We start from the raw sequence: 19,356 nt of genomic DNA, 5'->3' as shown, positions 1-19,356 counted from the left end.
TTACCATTTCTGATTGATAAAATTAGAGATTTTACTCTTTTTTCCCTGGTTAGGTTGGCCAAAGGTTTATCGATTTTATTGATCTTTTAAAAAAACCAACTTTTGGATTTATTGATCTGTTGTATAATTCTTTTGTTTTAAATTTCATTTAATTCTGGTCTGATTTTGGTTATTTCTTTTCTTCTGCTGGGTTTGGGGTTGGAGTGTTCTTCCTTCTCCAGTTGCTTGAGATGTCCCATTAAGTTATTAACTTCCTCTCTTTCTGTTTTCTTGAGGAAGGCTTGCAGTGCTATAAATTTCCCTCTTAGGACTGCCTTTGCAGTATCCCAGAGGTTCTGGTAATTCATGTCTTCATTGTTGTTTTTTTCCAAAAATTTGATGATTTCCTTCTTAATTTCATCTATAACCATCTATCCTTCAGCATAAGGTTGTTTAGCTTCCATGTTTTTGTATGGGTATGCAGGTTCCTGTTGTTATTGAGTTCAACTTGTATTCCATGATGGTCTGAGAAGATGCAAGGGATAATTTCTATTTTTTAAATTTGCTGAGGTTAGATTTGTGGCCTAGGATGTGGTCGATTTTGGAGTATGTTCCATGGACTGATGAGAAGAATGTGTATTCAGTTTTGTTGGGATGAAATGTTCTGTAGATGGGCGGCGCCTGTGGCTCAGTCGGTAAGGCGCCAGCCCCATATACTGAGGGTGGCGGGTTCAAACCCGGCCCTGGCCAAACGGCAACCAAAAAATAGCCGGGCGTTGTGGTGGGCGCCTGTAGTCCCAACTACTCGGGAGGCTGAGGCAAGAGAATCGCCTAAGCCCAGGAGTTGGAGGTTGCTGTGAGCTGTGTGAGGCCACGGCACTCTACCGAGGGCCATAAAGTGAGACTCTGTCTCTACAAAAAAAAAAGAAAGAAATGTTCTGTAGATGTCTGTTAAGTCCAGATGTTGAATGGTTTAAGTTTAAATCTAAAATTTCTTTGCTTAGCTTCTTTTTGGAGGATCTATCCAGCACTGCTAAAGGGGTGTTAACATTTTGGTGTATGGCATTCATTTATCTAAGAAATAGTTTACACTATGGGCTAGGCATTTCCTTCCTTCCTTCTTTTCTTCTTTCCTTCTTTCCTTCCTTCCTTCCTTCTTTTATCTCACTTTGCTCAGGTTGGCTTTGAACTCCTGAACTCAAGCCATTCTCCCACTTTGGCTTCCAAGAGTGCTTGCATTATAGGTGTAAGCTGTTATGCCCAGCTCTTGTCTGTCCTTATTTATTTATTTATTTGATACCAAGTCTCCTTCTGTTACCCTGGATAGAGGTGCAGGACATCATAGCTCACTACAACTTCAAACTCTTGGGCTCAAGCGATTCTCGTGCCTGAGCCTCCTGAGTAGCTGGGACTATAGGTACCCACCACAATGTCCAGTTAGTAGAGATGGGGTCTCACTCTTCTGATCTTGAAGTCCTGAGCTCAAGAGATCCACCCACCTTGGCCTCCAGGAGTGCTAGGATTATAGTTATGAGCCACTGCTCCCAGCCCGTCTGTCCATCTTTAAAACCATCTATGAGATCACACTGCACCAAGCTGTCCTGCAAAATGCTTTTGTCATTTGGCAATACACATGGACATTCTTCCAGATCGCTCTAGCTCTATCTTCTCCTTTCTAATAGCTGGTATTGCATTGCATTTCATGTTATGGCCTTACCACCTCTTTCTACTTCCCTTTGAGATATGCCCTGCTCTCAACACCCATCCACAAACCTTACCTAGACCACACTATCACACTCTCTGCTTGCCCTGCGCAAGGAGGCCAGTGATCAAAACCAGGAGCCCCTGTGGCTCACCCTATAATCCTAGCACTCTAAATTGCCTGAGCTCAGGATTTCGAGACCAACTGGAGCAAGAGATAGACCCATGTCTCTAAAAATAGCCAGGTGTTGTGGCAAACGCCTGTAATCCCAGATACTCAAGAGGCTGAGGCAAGGGAATCACTTACGCCCAAGAGTTTGAGGTTGCTATGAGCTGTGATGCCAGGGCACTCTACCAAGGGCAATAAAGTGAGACTCCATCTCAAAAACAAAAAACAGTCAAGAACCACTGTTGGGCCCCTGCATGTGTTGGGAGGGTGGGGCTCATGGGGTGGGCTGTCACTGAGAAGCACAGTAAATTCCTCTCTCCCCAGAAGACCTGCCCAAGTGGTCCATCTCTGAGTTAGGGCAAAATCCTAGATTTACCTTAAAGATAAGCAAGGAAATAAACAAGAGATGTATTATAAAAGGCTACTGTCTTTAAATTCCACAGCTTTGACTGAGCTGTCCACTTCACATCTGCACAACTTAAGAGTATTCCATGGTGACTTATCAGTTATTTATCCAATTCTTTCTCATCACTGCCCTTCTGAAAACACTCCAGTTTCTCCCTCCCCTCCAGTGTGGCTGGATTTAGTGACTCACATCCAAAGAATAGAATATGGAAAGGAAAAAGTAGCAACTTTTTGTGCCAAAGCCAGGCACATGCCACCTTAACCAAGTGATGAAGCCATTGCCAGTAATAAGTCATGTTGTCATGTATCCTCTGATACCATGTGACAAGAAGGACACTTCACACCTGTATTGTTCTCCAAAATTCATAACCTTAGCCTCTCATCATGAGAAAACAGTGGACAAACCCAAATGGGGGGACAGTCTACAAAATATGTGACCAATACTCTTCAAAAGTGTCAAGGTCCTGAAAAACAAGACTGAAAAATGGTCACAGACAGAGAAAGATATGATGACTGAATGTCACATGCATCTTTGGATCCTGAAATAGAGAAAAGTCACTGGTGGAAAACTGGTAAAATCTGAGTAAAGTCTATGTAGGATGGTGGCAATATTAATTCTGATTTTCATAAATGTACCATGGTTGTGTAAGATATTAAAATTAGGGGAAGCTGGCTGCAGAATATAGGAGATTTTTCTATACTATCTTTGCAATTCTTTTGTAAATCTAAAGTTATTTTGAAATCGAAATGTTTAAATAAATAATTAAAAACAGACTTCAGGCTCAGTGTCTATGGCTTAAGTGGCTAAGGCACCAGCCACATACACCTGAGCTGGCGGGTTTAAAACCAGTCTGGGCCCGCCAAACGACAATGACGGCTGCAAACAAAAAATAGCCAGGCGTTGTGGCAGGAGCTTGTAGTCCCAGCTATTTGGGAGGTGGAGGCAGGAGAATTGCTTGAGCCCAAGAGTTGGAGGTTGCTGTGAGCTGTGATGCCATGGCACTCTACCCAGGGTGACAGCTTGAGGGTAAAAAAAAAAAAAAAAGAAAGAAAAAAAACTTCAATTCCTTTCCATAGAGCTTAGGAAGGAATTGAACTCTTTTCTTGTCCTCTCCTCCACACTCATCTTGTGACCCTTCCCACACCTTCTCTGACTCCCTCACCATACTAAGGAGCCCTTCCCCGTGTCTGCCTGGAGAACACCATCTCCTCCACTCCCCTGTGCATCTGGCTTCTTCTTACCTTCCAGCTCGCAGCTGGAGTGTTTCCCCCTAGGATTACTTTCTGAGCTACCCTGCTATTTTCTTTGCTTTTGCCGTGCTTATTTCAATTTGCAATTATATACACACATGTTCATTTACTTTGTTTACTACCTGTCTTTCTTCCTTCAATGGCAGTTTTATTCACTGCTGTATCTGCAGGTTCTAGACATGGTCTGGTTATCTGTAGTGGTTATCACTCTATTAATTACTAATTTTTTTGTTTTTATATATTAATTTTAAAAATTTTACATATATATATATTTTTTGACATTGATATGAGGTCTCACTGTGTTGCCTAGGCTGGCCTTAAACTCCTGGGCTCAAGTGATCCTCCCCCTTCAGCCTCCCAAAGTGCTGGGATTATAGGTGTCAGCCTTTTCATCTCACCACATCCTCCATTTTTTGCTTCAAGTTTGTTCCAGAATTCACCCCTTTTCCATATGCCTCAGGGAAGAGTGATCCTATTCACAGTCCCAGGGATAAACGGGAGGAATCTCATCAAATTACAGCTGGCCCTATTCCTCCTGCTAGGGATTGGTGCAGGTGTGGACATATAGTACAGGGCTGGCCGGTGGGATGTGAGGGGAAATCTGTGAAGACCTTCTGGGAAGTTTCTTCATTCTTAAAATGAGAAAGAAAGAAAGAATGAACATACTGTAGTGTCTTATTGTGACATTGGAACTGCAGCCCTCTTTGGGAGCTAGTCTGAGGATAAAGGCCAGAACTGGGTCCTTTTTGACCTTGTTGAGCTGCCTAATTAGCCATTCTTAAAGTCATTATATCTGAGACTTCTTGTTATATAAAGAAATAAATCCTTCTAATAATTTAAGGCAGTTTGAGCTAGATCATCTTTATGACTTGAAGGCAAAGGTATCCTAACTTGCACAGCTGGTACCCCTTTTTACTTTAAGGCTGGTGTTTAGAAATATCATGTGCCTGAGAAGGGCCTTAAGAAACCCTCCCAACTCATCAAACTGTATATACGAAACATGCACAGTCAATCATATTTATACATCAATCTTACCTTAATACAATTATTCAAAAAATAACTCATGTTGGGGCGGCGCCTGTGGCTCAGTGAGTAGGGCGCTGGCCCCATATGCCGAGGGTGGCGGGTTCAAACCCGGCCCTGGCCAAAACTGCAACAACAAAAAAATAGCCGGGCGTTGTGGCGGGCGCCTGTAGTCCCAGCTACTCGGGAGGCTGAGGCAAGAGAATCGCGTAAGCCCAGGAGTTGGAGGTTGCTGTGAGCTGTGTGAGGCCACGGCACTCTACCGAGGGCCATAAAGTGAGACTCTGTCTCTACAAAAAAAAATAATAATAATAACTCATGTTGACTATAACCTCAGCTGTGCAAGTACAATAAGCTGCCTTTTCAAGTCTTTCTGAGCCTGGTGCAGTGGCACACACCTGAATCCTAGCACTCTCGGAGGCTGAAGTGGGTAGATTGCTTGAGTTAAGAGTTTAAGACCAGCCTGAACAAGAGTGAGATTGGTCTCTACTAAAAATAGAAAAACTAGGAGGGTGTAAACTAGGAGGGTGTTGTGGTGGGCACCTGTAGTCCCAGCTACTTGGGAGGCTGAGGCAAGAGGATCACTTGAGCCCCAGAAGTTGAGGTTGCTGTGAGCTGTGACACCATGGCACTCTACCCTGGGCAATAGAGTGAGACTCTGTCTCTAAATAAATATACAAATAAACTCTTTCCAAGATGTACCCTGGAACGAATGGTACAAAGTCATGTCTTCAATGGGTCAGTGACTGTTTTGCAGAGAGCTACGTCCAGGCAGAGTTTGGCTACTGGACTGCCACAAACTGGAAATCTACCCCCAGGCAGAGGAAGAGGAGGAAGAGTAAGGGTTTTTCAAAGTGTATCCTATTAGTTTATTTAACTAGTTAGTTTAAACCCCATTTGTCTTAGCCGAGGGGAGGGCACAGAGTTACAACTTCTTTTTTTTTTGCAGTTTTTGGCCGGGGCTGGGTTTGAACCCGCCACCTCCAGCATATAGGACCAGCACCCCATCCCTTTGAGCTACAGGTGCTGCCCCAGAGCTACAACTTCTAAAATCTTCCAAAGTAGATCACGTGGAACATTGTCTGTAAAATCAAAATCATGTTTTCCTTGTAATTCCAGGAAGGAGGGAGGAAGTCAGATCTTAAATAGGTCCCAGATTAGAAACAGCCCCCCCTCCAAAAAAAAAAAACAAACCCATAGCCCAAGTCTTTCTCTTGTGGATTTGCAGATTGGAGCTCTGCCAAAAATGTGAGCAAGAATTTGGCCCATTGTTACTTTAAATATCCTGTGTCACAGGCCATCTAGGAATGTCTAAGTATGGGAATTTTCCTTTTGAGGTCTGGGATGTCGCTATAAATAACCCATTTGTTAGATTCTGTCTCCATCCTGCCTCTCCTAGCTTCAGTGGCCATGAATAAGCCTGCCTTGTTAATAATGGTTACCAGGCCGCTCTGCAGGCGAGGCCAGTAGTGAATGTGTTAGGAGCATTTTTTCCCCCTTGCTCTCTAACGATGACTTCTTCGTGCCAGGAAAGCTGGGGAGTCCCTCTTGCCAAGGCTGCCCCCAGACTTTTCTTGACAACAGCCTGAGAGATCATGGTTTAGGTCATCTCATCCTGGCCCTTCTCCCTCCAGTTAAAGTCTGAAGAACTCCTGTTTCTGGTAGGTTGAATTCTTGTCATCCTCGCCAGTCTTGCCTCCCAACAGGATCTGCTGGCATCAGCCTCCTGAGGCAGGTTGGAGCTGTCTGTCCCCTGTCTGTTCCCCTTCCAGACGTCACTCTGACCTTGGGATGAGAAACAGACCAAAAGTTCTGCAGGCAGCACCTGAACTGAGACCAAAGACTCCCCGGGCAGAGTGTGCATAGGGGGTGACTACATGTCAGGACCTCAGAAGCCCACCCATCCTGACACCTCTGGGCCTGCCCAGGCTCATTTCCACCTCATTCCTCCTCTTTTGTGCTGCCAAGAAGCTTGTTGGAACAGTGCGCCTGAGATCATCAGGTCCTCACAAGGTAGCATTTGTTTCTGTGAGAACCATGGCTCAGCATGGATTTTAAACAACAGAGAACCTGGCTTCAAATTTCAGAGGGCTGAACGCTGGCTGTGTGAACAGACATGTCACAGAGTCTCCCTGAGCCTTGGTTTCTCCATCTGAAAAATGGGGGCAATAATGACCGATTTCACTTGGACTCTTCAAAGGTTGGCAAGAGTCTATGTAGACAGAATATATACCATGAGGTAAGGCAGAAAGAGAGAGAGGGAGCTAGAAATAGGGAAACAGGACAGATGGGGAGAAGGAACCACAGAGAAATTGGGGACTGGGGTAGGGACGGGCACAGATTTAGGGAGACATGGGGAGGTAGAGGCTGGGATGATTTGAGAAGCTTGAGGGGAAAAGGAGGGACAAAGTGGCTTCCTTTCCTGGTATAGGGTTGATAACTCTCCACTGCCTGGTCTTCTTATATTAAGAATTGGAGTTTTGTTTTGTTTTTTGGCTGGGGCTGGGTTTGAACCCACCACTCCAGCATATGGGGCTGGTGCCTTACTCCTTTGAGCCACAGGTGCCGCCCTTATATTAGGAATTGGGCACAGCACGTTCAATATTCAACCCAGAGCCCCCACTGTCTGCTGATGAAGGGTGAAAGAAGTTCCACAGTCCAAAAAGGAAAAATTATAATCGAGGTCTTCTTACAGCAAGGAGAGATCCAAACAGAGCGAAGGCGTCATCTTCTACCTGGCCTTTCCGGAGGGCCCTAGTGCTCATAGCTGGTCAGTCCGCAGGCTCTGTAAGTAGGCACAGAGGGCACTTATACCACAGCAAGGAAGCAGATAAGAATTCCATATGTAAGAAACTGATTGGGCGGCGCTTGTGGCTCAATGGAGTAGGGCACCAGCCCCATATGCTGGAGGTGGCAGGTTCAGACCCAAGCCCGGCCAAAAACTGCAAAAAAAATGAAAAAATAAAAAGAAACTGATGTGCATGATACTTTCAGAGCATGAAAAGAACTGCAAGGGACATAAATCAGGTGCCAAGGTGGAGAATGACGCAGGTGGTGGTCAGGGAAGGCCTCTCTGAGGAAGTGATATCTGAGCTGAAACCCAGTAGGAAATTTGAGGTATGAGCCTCCTGATAAGGAAAAGGTCTCCCGGAGCAGGTCTTCCAGGACCCATCACTACATACACGTATGTACATGCACACCCGCAGGCTGTAAAAGGATGTCATAGAAAAGTCTGCAGGAACTGCCCAAATAAAACAAGACTGAGGTGAACTGGATCAGAACTGAAGACACCTCCTGCAGCAGAGGCCTGAGCCTCTTCTCCTGAGCGGCCCTCCCTGGGCAGCCGGCTGCAGACAAATGGCCTGGGGAGAGATCGCCCCGCCCTGCAGCTGTTTTCCTTCCTAACAATCTAGCGCCTCAGCTCACTCAATCACCCGGGCTTCCTCTAACAGCCGGAGAAACTTCACACTTTTCAGCCCCACAGGCCCCCAGCCCACCTCCGCCTTCCCTGGGGCCAATAGGGCCACGATCTACATACAAAGAAAGCTTAGAGGTGGGGGTGCCCAGGGGAGAAGTGGAAAGAGTTCAAGGCGAGACACTTCCCCTTGACCCCGGAGTACAAGCTGAGTTGAAACTGCTCCCTTTAGGTCAAAGCTGCCAAAACAAAGTTAAAGGTGTAAAAACAAAGGGAGAAGGTCACACAGGTTGGGGCCTCTCTGGAACCCGGGGTGGGGGTGTGTATGAAAATGACTTGACCAAAAAGCACTTTCACCTCTTCTAACTGCAGATGCCCTCCAACTGCTATAAAAGGGTGGGAACGGGCACACAGCATTCATTCCACCTCCAGTTTCTCTCACCCATTCCGTGAACATGTATTTTTACACTTTCCAAACAAGACAAAGTCTTGACTTTCTTTCCCCGTCTCAGTTAAGATTTAGTGTATCCAGTAGCTCAGGCCAAAAATCTTGCGCTCATATTTGGCTTTTCTTTTAATTTCCCACCCTACATCTGATCTACATATGTAGCAGCAAAATCCTATAGAAAATTAAAGGTGAACACTCAGATTCAGAATCTGATCTAATCTTAACAACCTCTGCCAAAACAGATCCAGAATCTCTCAGTTGTCACCACCTCCACTTCTACTACCATCCTCCAAGTCCCCTACCACCCTCTCTCACCTGGATTATTCCTAACAAGCCCCGCTCCCCCCAATCCTAGTCCCTGTGGTTAATTTTATCTGTCCCCTTCAGAAGGAATTTACTGAGAACATGTTACCGGCTGGGTGGCCTGAGGCAGGTTACTTCACCCCTCTGATCTTCAGTCTCTGCATCTGAACAAGGAGAAAGTAATGGTATCTTCTTCATGAGATAGTGGTGAAGAGTAAATGAAATAAGAAAGGAATGGCCTTTGAAGCATGCCTGACACATAGGAAGTCTTAGTATTATGAGCTATCTGTCATTTATTTTACTTACCATACTGGTTGTTTAACAGTTGTCTCCTCCCATTAGATTCAGTGCTACTGGAAGGCAACAGTTACTACCCAGCACAAAATCAGAAGTCACCCCTGTGCTCAAACGCCTCTCCCCTACCCCTGTGGCTTCTCTTTTCCTTTAAGACAATATCTAAAGTCCTCATTGCGGCCCACAAGGTTGCATATGATCTGTCTGTGACTGCATCTCCTCCACTACCCTTCCTTTTACTCACTTCCCTTGCCATATGGCCTTCCTTGAGGTCCTTCCATTAGTCTAGCTTGTGTCTCAGGGCCTTTGAACTTGCTGGTCCAGAAAGTTGCATGTCTCACTCCCTTACTTCATTCAGGTCTTTGTTCAATTGTCACCTGTTCAGAAAGGCTTTATCTGACCTTTCTGTCCAAAATAGTCCATCCTGGGTGGCACCTGTGGCTCAGGGAGTAGGGCGCCAGCCCCATATACTGAGGGTGACAGGTTCAAACCTGGCCCTGGCCAAACCGCAACAAAAAAATAGCCAGGCGTTGTGGCAGGTGCCTGTAGTCTCAGCTACTTGGGAGGCTGAGGCAAGAGAATTGCTTAAGCCCAAGAGTTTGAGGTTGCTGTGAGCCGTGATGCCACAGTACTCTACAGAGGGCAACATAATGAGACTCTGTCTCAAAAAAAAGAAAAAACACACACAAAAATACTCCATCCTTCAATTTTCACTCTTTAGACTATATTATATTTCATCATTACCTGCTCTTACATAATATTACATATACATTTTTTGTTTTCTTATTGTCTATTTTGCCCACAAGCATTCAACCTCTATGAGGGCAAGGAGTTTGTCTCGTTCACTACTATGTTCCCAGTGCCCAGCACGGTGCCTGGCTCATGGTAGGTGCATAATAAAAATGTGTTGAATGAGGGTGGGCATAGTGGCTCACACCTATAATCCTAGCACTCTGAGAAGCTGAGGTGGGTGGATTGCTTGAGTTCAGGAGTTCAAGAGCATCCTAAGCAAGAGCTAGATCCCTCTACTATAAATAGAAAAACTAGCTGGATGTTGTGGTGGGTGTCTGCAGTCTCAGCTATTAAGGTGACTGAGGCAGGAAGATCACTTGAGCCCAAGAGTTTGAGGTTGCTGTCAGTAGGCTGATACCATGGCTAGCCAGAGCAGCAGAGTGAGACTCTGTCTCCAGAAAAATAAATAAATGAAATAAATTATTTTATTTTTTTGTCGAGACAGAGGCTCATTATGTTGCCCTCCATAGAATACCGTGGTGTCACAGCTCACAGCAACCTCAAACTCTTGGGCTTAAGCGATTCTCTTGCCTCTGACTCCTATGTGGCTGGCGCCCTAACCACTGAGCTATAGGCACCAAGAAATTATTATTATTATGTATACTTTTTGAGACAGAGTCTCACTCTGGCACCCTGAGTAGAGTGTCATAGCTCATAGCAATCTCAAGCTCTTATGCTCAAGCCATTGTCTTGTCTCAGTTTTTCAATTTTTAGTAGAAACGGGGTCTTGCTCTTGCTCAGGCTAGAAAGAAATGAAAAATTAGCCAGCTGATGTGGCAGGCACTTGTAGAACCAGCTTCTAGGGAGGCTGAGGCAGAAAAATGCTTAAGTCTAGGAATTTGAGGTTGCTATGAGCTAGATTAACACCATAGCACTCTAGCCTGGGTGACAGAGTAAGAGACGCTGGCTCGATTTAAAAAAAAAAAAAAAAAAGAAGGGGTGGCGCCTGTGGCTCAACGGGTAGGGCGCCGGTCCCATATGCCGGATGTGGCGGGTTCAAGCCCAGCCCCGGCCAAAAAAATAAAAAAAAAAAAAAAAAAGAAAAGAAAATGTGTTCAATGAATGAATGAATGATTTACTAAGTACTAGTGCACCATGGCACTGTGCAGGGCACTTTACCTATTATATATACAGCTGTTAAGTCCTCACAATCATAATCATGACTAAGTGTGACTCTCATTTTAAAGACAAGGGAAACCAGGTCAAACTCTGTACCTTTCACAGCACAGGAGAGAACCTTTATTTGCTCTTCCCTCTGCCTAGAATCCCCCGCCTCCTGCTCACTCCTACTTGGCCTCCTTGGCCTACTTGACCTTTAAGATCAACTCAGACATCTTTTCCTCCAGGCAGCCTCTCCTGCTCCAGGATGGTCAGTCACCCCTCTGCCACCTGGTATAGGTTGACTGGCTTTCTCATCCCACCTTCAACAGCTGGCTGGTGTTGGGGAGGTCTCTTCACCCCTCTGTACTTTAATCTTTGCATCCAAAAGGAGAGAGAAAATAATAATACCTGCCTCATGAGACTGTTGCAAAGATTAAATGAAATAAGGTAAGTAACGGCCTTTGGAGAATGCCTGGCATATAGTAAGTCCCAGTATTATGATTTGTCTGTCATTTCATTTACATGCTATGTTGTAACTGGTTGTTTAAGAGTCCATCTCCTTTGCTAGGGTTTGAATGTTTGTGTCCTCTCCAAAACTCATGTTAAAACTTAATGCCCAGGGTGGCACCTGTGGCTCAAAGGAGTAGGGCACCAGCCCCATATGGCGGAGGTGGTGGGTTCAAACGCAGCCCCGGCCAAAAACTGCAAAAAAAAAACCCAAAAAACTTAATTCCCAGCTGGGCATGATAGCTCATGCCTATATTCCCTGCACTTTTGGAGGCTGAGCTGAGAGGATTGCTTAAGGCCAGGACTTTAGGACCAGCCTGAGCACCATAATGAGACCCTATCTCTGCAAAAAATAAGAAAAATTAGCCACGTGTGGTGGCACATGCCTGTAGTCCCAGCTATTCAAGAGGCTGAGGCAGGAGGAACACTTGAGCCCAGGAGTTCAAGGCTGCAGTGAGCTATGATCACACCAGTACTCTTCAGCCTGGTGACAGAGTGAGACCCCGTCTCTAACAAAATAAAACTTAATCCCCAATGTAATAATATTAGAGGTGGGTCCTTTAGGAGGTGATTAAATAATGAGGGCAGAGCTCTTATGAAGGGGATTGATGACCTTACTGGAGGGCTGGAGGGAACTAGCTAGGTCCCTTTTATCCTTCCACCACATGAGGACACAGTGTCCATCTCTTCTGGAAGATGTGGTGTTCAAAGCACCATTTTGGAGACAGAAACCATGTCCTCACCAAACCTGCCAGCACCTTGAGCTTGGACTTCCCAGCTTCCAGCACTGTGAGAAATAAACTTGTTGTTTATAACAGATACTTTCTTACAGAATCAGAAATGGACTGAGACATTCTATTACCAGTTGGGTGTTCTTAGAAGGCCGTCCCACATTAACACCAAAGAGGCACATGGTAGGTTAATGATCCCTTTTTGCTAAGTCAACAACAGTAACAGTAAACACTTACTATTAGTGTGTTCTTTTTATGTGTCAAGTCAGTTGCCAAACACTTGAAATCAATTAGCTCATCTAAACTTCACTGCAAACCTAAGAGGAGGTGCTATTATTTTTGCCATTTTACAGATCAGGAAGCTGAGGTTTTCGACTCTTAAGTAAATTGCCACCCAAATAGTAAAAGAAGACGCCAGCATTCACACTAACAGGAAGGAAGGAAGGAATGAAGCAAATCAACTTGACCTTACTATTGGCTTAGTCAACCCATGGCTCAGGAGGATTAGTGTACATTTGTGTGTAAAAGGGCAGGAGAGAACTAACAAACTTGCAGCTCTCCCACCCCCAATCCCTGCCTCCCTCTGGCTCCAGCCTAAATAATACAGTGGTTGCTAATTGTTTGCTGCTGCCCTGATGCTATCGCTGGCTATCAAGCACCCCACTTGGGGTGGGGGAGCAGATTTCATTTTCCTCTGGAGAATTGTTATTGTTCACCTCTGGGTGAGGGCTTGGGGGCGGGGTGCAAGGCCCCTGGGTTTCCTTGCCTCTCCACTTCTCTCTACAACAAATTCCTGCAGAGGAATGTACGTACCAAAGCCACCTGATGAATAAATCATCAAGCCCTGAGGAGCACAGCCCAGACTGCAGCCATGATCCTGACTGTTTCAAAATCAGGAGAGAAAAAAATTCCATCTCTGAACACCACATTGGGGGAAGTTTCCACTTGTCCCGAGTTTCAACCCCCTTCAGGAACTGTCAGAAACACACCGCCATGCGCTGCCAGCACCCAGCACACAGAGCAGTTTGGGCTTGTCCAAGGCTGGAAACAAACTCTGAGTTGGCCCCAAATGGTCCTGCTAGCCTAGGAAATGGGTCCTGAGGAAAGAAGGATAGCTGGACAGTCTGAAGCCCACAGTGGGCTCACCTGGCCAACACAGGTGGTCTGGGGGATTGAAGAATATATATTTCAGGGGTGCCCTTGGGGTCCAATCCCAACCCCTCACCCGCTGAGTAACTATGATCAGTTACTTGTCTTTTCTTTGCTTTAATTTCCTCATCTGTAAAATGGGGGTCATAATTCTCACTTTACCGACTGTTGTTGGGATTGAAAGTATGCTCTCTAGCCATTCCTTCCTAGGTCACATGGCTGTGGTTATCATTCACCATCAGACTCCCAGGAGCAGCCTGGAGCTTACTGTCAAAGGCCTTTGAAATTCATAGCAGTTTCAACCATGCCCCCTGGACACTGAGCACAGAGCTCGAGGCTGCCCTTCAATAATTAATTCACCCAATAAATATTTATTGCACACTATTTGTCAGGCCCAGGGGCTGGGATGGACCAGACAGGCATGGAGACTGCCCTTCAGGAGCCTGGCCATCTGGCTCGGGAGACAAGACACACTCGTGGTGGGAAAGCTGAATGTAAGGTGATAGTGTAAAGTAACACCGATGAGCCTTTGCTTAGATACCCAGCAGAGCTCCTTTTATAGAGATAGCAAGAAGTGAATACACTATTTGTTGGAATGAGGAAAAGGGAATACTGAAAGATCACCCTCAATGCCCCAGAAGGTGAAGTGTGTCATCACTGTATCACAGCCTCTCAGAGAAGTGGGGAAGGGGAGGGGCCCCTCCCTACAGGCAAGGTGACAGGGAAGTTTGCTGGGATTCTGAGAGATCAGGCATCTTCCTCACATGGGAGTCTCTGGAAGAGCCCAGATTTAAACACTGGCTTTTCCTGACTCTCAAGCTGACGTTCTTTCCACAGTGTCACAGTAGAATTCACACTATGTCTCCTTACCTCTGAGGACTTCAGATCATCAACAGACCAAGGTAACTGAGGGCTAGGCTAGGGTTGGGGAAAATCTGGGATCAGAGCTCAGAGGGCCTTGAATGTCAGAATAACATGTTCAATCTTGGGTATTTGACAGTGCAAATGACAAGTTAGGAGCTGCATCTGGTAAAGGGAGTTAGTAACTCGGGCAACAATCACAGAAATAATATATCAACTGCTATTGTTTTTTTTTTTTTTTTTTGTAGAGACAGAGTCTCACTGTACCGCCCTCGGGTAGAGTGCCGTGGCATCACACGGCTCACAGCAACCTCTTAACTCTTGGGCTTACGCGATTCTCTTGCCTCAGCCTCCCGAGCAGCTGGGACTACAGGCGCCCGCCACAACGCCCGGCTATTTTTTGGTTGCAGTTTGGCCGGGGCTGGGTTTGAACCCGCCACCCTCGGCATATGGGGCTGGCGCCCTACTCACTGAGCCACAGGCGCCGCCCTATCAACTGCTATTGTTGGGCCCCGTGCTCACCCCAATCCTGTTGTTACAAAGCACATTTTAGAGATAAGGAAAAGGAGGATCAGATAGGTTAAGCCAGTGTGGCAGGTGAGGATTTGAACTCACAGCCCGTGCTCCTGGGCACTGCCTCACATGTCTGGGAGAGAGTAAGAACTAGAAAAAGGCTGCAGAAAAGGAAAGAAGCTGATATGCAGTAGAAGAAACCTGTGACAAATATTAAGAAGAGGCTTGGGTGTCCCTAAGCCCTGGGCCAAGCCAGTGTCACCATGGCCCTGTGATAGGCTTTGCCTCTTCTGATGTGTCTCCTGCCAGAAGGCCCTTTTGCTCCTTACAGCCTATTGAAAGCTGATCCACCCATCCCAAAGGCCCCTCTCTGTCCTACCTCCCACTGCTCCTAGTGCCCCTGACTCCAAGGAGTAAATCTAAAGCCAGGATCTGGTTCTGCCACCTCTTGGCTGTGCAAGCTGAGTCAGTCTCAGGGCCTCAGTTTCCTCATTTGTCATAGGATAGCATTAGACCTCCCTCACTGGGTTCTGTAAGAACTAAATTAGAGGCAACAAGGAATATATGTGTGCGCTAAAAGCAAAAGAGTGCTTTTAACATGCAACGCAGGACTTACTGTTATCATAACTGCAGCATTTCTGCTAAATTATGAACCGAGGTTTTACCTCTTGTCTGCCCCTCTGTGGTAGACAACACAGTGGACTCCACTCTGGGTGTCTCGTTGGGGAAAGGCTCTGGGAACCAGAACAACCAGCTATAGCCAAGGGGCCAGGTTGCTGGCCTTCCCCTCTGCCCACCAGCCCTTTCCTGCGTCTGGCGTGGCCTCTGTTTTCCGAGGCAGCTGCAGCCCTGCATGATTACACAGTTCCCCTCCTTCCGTGTTACCTATTTCAGGACGACCCAGCCAGGAGGTCATAAAATGCAAAAAGGAAGTGGGAGCGCCCCACAGTTGTAGGAACTGGGACTCCAGGGGCAGTAACCTGTCTGTAGGTCTGTCTACTTCTGGGGAAATGGGCCATAAATCGCTGCCTTAAGGGCTGGTGAAAGGATACGAGCTATTTATAAAATGTCTAGGGCTTTTGAACTCTTTTAAAGAGTCAATAGCCTTCTCTTGGGTAATTGGGGCTTGGTCTTGAGGACTCAAATGTTTCAGCAAACAAAGTCCCCAGCACCCAGCTGGAGAGAGGGAGGAACAAGTGTTTGCAGGGAGGGGCTGGAGCCACTGGAAGCACAGTCCCACTGTGTTTTTCTGTGGCACCAGGTCTGGGCTGGGCACTGAGTATGCATAGGTTAACTCATGCTTAAGGAGTATTCCTTTCCTTCAAAAACTAGTAGAGGCAGATCTGTGAAGTTTGCATAAAATGCTGTGACTTGGCACTTGCTGTTTCTTCCACCTTGACTATTCTCCCCTTGGTCACTTCTTAAATGTCACTTTCACTGAGCGCCCTCCTCTGCTGAACATCAGGCATCTGGAATCATATGGCCCAGTTTTATTTTCTTTTTTTTTTTTTTGTAGAGACAGGGTCTCGCTTTATGGCCCTCGGTAGAGTGCCGTGGCCTCACACAGCTCACAGCAACCTCCAACTCCTGGGCTTAAGTGATTCTCTTGCCTCAGCCTCCCGAGTAGCTGGGACTACAGGCGCCCGCCACAACGCCCGGCTATTTTTTGGTTGCAGTTAGGCCGGGGCCGGATTTGAACCCGCCACCCTCGGTATATGGGGCCGGTGCCTTACTGACTGAGCCACAGGCGCCGCCCCCCAGTTTTATTTTCTTCAAGGAACTTTCTACCATCTGAGAGCTGGGCTTCATGGCCCTGTGTTTCCCACCAGACCCTTGGCATCAATACTCTGCTTGGCCTGTGGCAGGTGCTACCTAAAAGCCTGTTGCAATAATGAATAAATAAACACAGGGAAAACGCAGGAGGGGCCCTCAGCTCTATTAGGGAACAGGGGAGAGGGAGTAGGAATTGTGAACAGCCTCAGAAAGAAGGTGACATTTGAGCTGGGCCTGAAGCCAGGAGTAAGAGTGTACCCCACAGAAGGGCCAAGGACTTAGCTGTGCCCCAGCTGGCCAGGCCTGGCTAGAGCACAGCTGCCAAGGTGAGAAGTGACAAGGCAGGTTTCAAAGACATACACCAGGTGGTGTGGCCAGAGTACAGGTGGCAGGGGATGAGCTATAAGTGAAGCTTAAAGTCAGGATATGGAAGGCTCTGGAAACCGAACTATGAATAACTTGGATTTGAAAAAAATGTTATTTCACCAGGAGTTTGCAGGGAGGAAAAGTGAAAAGAAGGGAGAAAGGAAGAGAGGGGAGAAGAGGTGGAGCTCAGAGGATTTTAAGTCAGTGAAAGTATTCTGTATGATATTATAATGTGAGTATGTGCTGCTATAACTTTGTCAAAACTCATGGCATACACAAAATAAAGAATGAACCCTGGCCAGGCGCAGTGGCTCAAACCTATAATCCTAGAACTCTGGGAGACTGAGGCGGGTGAACTGCCTGAGCTCAGGAATTTAAGACCAGCTGAGCTGGAGCAAGACCCCACCTCTAAAAACAGCCTGACGTTGTGGCAGGTGGCTATAGTCCCAGCTACTTGGTAGGCTGAGGCAAGAGGATCATTTGAGTTTGAGGTTGCTGTGAGCTATGACGCCACTGCGCACTACTGAGGGCGACAAAGTAAGACTCTGTCTCCAAAAAAAAAAAAAAAGAAAAAAAAGGAAGAATGAACCGTAATGTTAAAACTATGGACTTTAGTGAATAATAACGTATCAATATTGGCTCATCAATTGTAACAAATGCTACTCACTAATGCAACATGTTAATAAATAATAAGAGAAGCCGATGGGGGGGGGCAGGGGTATGTGGGAAGTCTTTATATGTTTTTGCTTACCTTTCTGTAAACCTGAAACTGCTCAAAAAAACAAAGACAATTACTTTACCAAACTAACACTACATGTTCAACATTAAAATATTAATTAAACAGGCTCTGGTAGAACTACCCAGTGGAGTACTATATGATTAGAGAAATTATGCACCAATGGGGAACAATCTGTAAGAAAAAGTGAGTGCCAGCTGTTACGTGTAATCACCCGCGAGTTTGCTTGACCGTGGCAAGACTCAATCTGGAAAGACCCAGGAGGAAATGCAACATTGCTGGTCTCTGAAGAGGGGATGTGGAGACTTTTCACTCTGTATCCTTTTGTATTTTTTAATTTTGTGCCATGTATAAGTAACACCTATTCAAAAATGACATAAAGTCTAAGTTTAATTAGTAAATTAAAAACCTGTTGTCTTTTTAGCTTATATAACAGGAAAAGAAAGAAGAACGCAGCGCTCAGTTCCTGTCTGCCAGGAGCTTCTAGTCTCCTGCACCCACCCTGTGCCTCTTCACTTACTGCATTTGTGAAGATTAGGTATTTTGAAGTATTTGCTTCTATCTGTCTTCCTATGAAAGTGTAAGCTCCTTAAAGACATGGGTGGGATCTGCCAGGTCTATGGCTGTGCTCTGGTACCTGCTTAAAAAAACTTTTAATAACAACACTGATAGACTGATAACTTAAATTCAGCCTCTTTGATGGAGATTTGCCTGATTGCCTCCCCTAAATTTTAATTTATGCCTGTTTTCTTTCTCTGATTCATTCAACAAATACTTACTGAGTGCCTACTGAGTGTCAGACACTTCTCAGTTCTATCCTGCCACACAGTCTTTTGCTCATGTTTCCCTCCCCCTCCCCCTGATCACTGGTCAGGTGCACGGGGAGGGTTCTGTGCTACCCTTGTATGTCCTCATAGTGCCTCACTGTTACTGTACATGGATGAGAATATATGCCCAGTTGCAGGAATGCATGAATTACTTCAATGCATATTCCAACTATAGGAGTTAATTTAAAAGACTAACATGGGTGCAAATATTGACTTTCCATTTAATCTTCACAGCAAGCAATTGAGACCAGCCTATGTTTGCAGATGAGGAAACTGAGTCTAGAACATTCAGTGACTTTGGCAAAGTTATATAACCAATAACAAGTGAAGCCCAGATTCTAGCCCAGGTTGGCTTACTGTTGGGAGCCTGTAGAGTGTGAGAGAAGTATTGTGTTACCTTTCTGTCCAAGCCCCAGGCCACATTTCTGAGAAGGTCTTGAGGATTACATAATGGGACATGGCTCTGCTGGTCTCACAGGTAACGTTCTAGAACCTTCCTCTGACTGTAAGCAGGGTTAATTTTTTTTTTTTTTCAACCTGATATCCTTTAATAACTTGCCAGGCTGATAGGAGGCCAAGCACTTCAGGGACAGGGTGGAGATGTGCTCTGGTGGGGTCATGTCCCTGACATCCGCCTCAGCAATTCAGCTCTGGCCCAAACTTGCAGACCCCATTGATACCCCCCCCCCCAGAGGCTCCCTGACACACAGCTGACATGTTGTGACTTTGGGGTTAAATTTTCTTTTATTTCAATAGATTGAGTGGGTATAAGCAGAATTTTGTTATCTGGATATATTGTATGGTGAAGTCAGGGCTTTTAGTGTACCCAACACCCAAATAGTGCATATTGTACTCCATAGATAAGTTCTCATCTCATCACCGCCCACAGTGTCCTCCTATTGAGTCTTCAATATCCATTGTACCACTCTGTGTGACCATGCATCATATAACCACAGCTTAGCTCCCATTTATAATAGTGTGTACTATGAGATTTTCTATTCCTGGGTTACTT

Source organism: Nycticebus coucang, chromosome 17, assembly GCF_027406575.1.
Source record: "Nycticebus coucang isolate mNycCou1 chromosome 17, mNycCou1.pri, whole genome shotgun sequence".
Taxonomy (NCBI): Eukaryota; Metazoa; Chordata; class Mammalia; order Primates; family Lorisidae; genus Nycticebus; species Nycticebus coucang.
Note: the sequence above shows the minus strand (reverse complement) of the source record.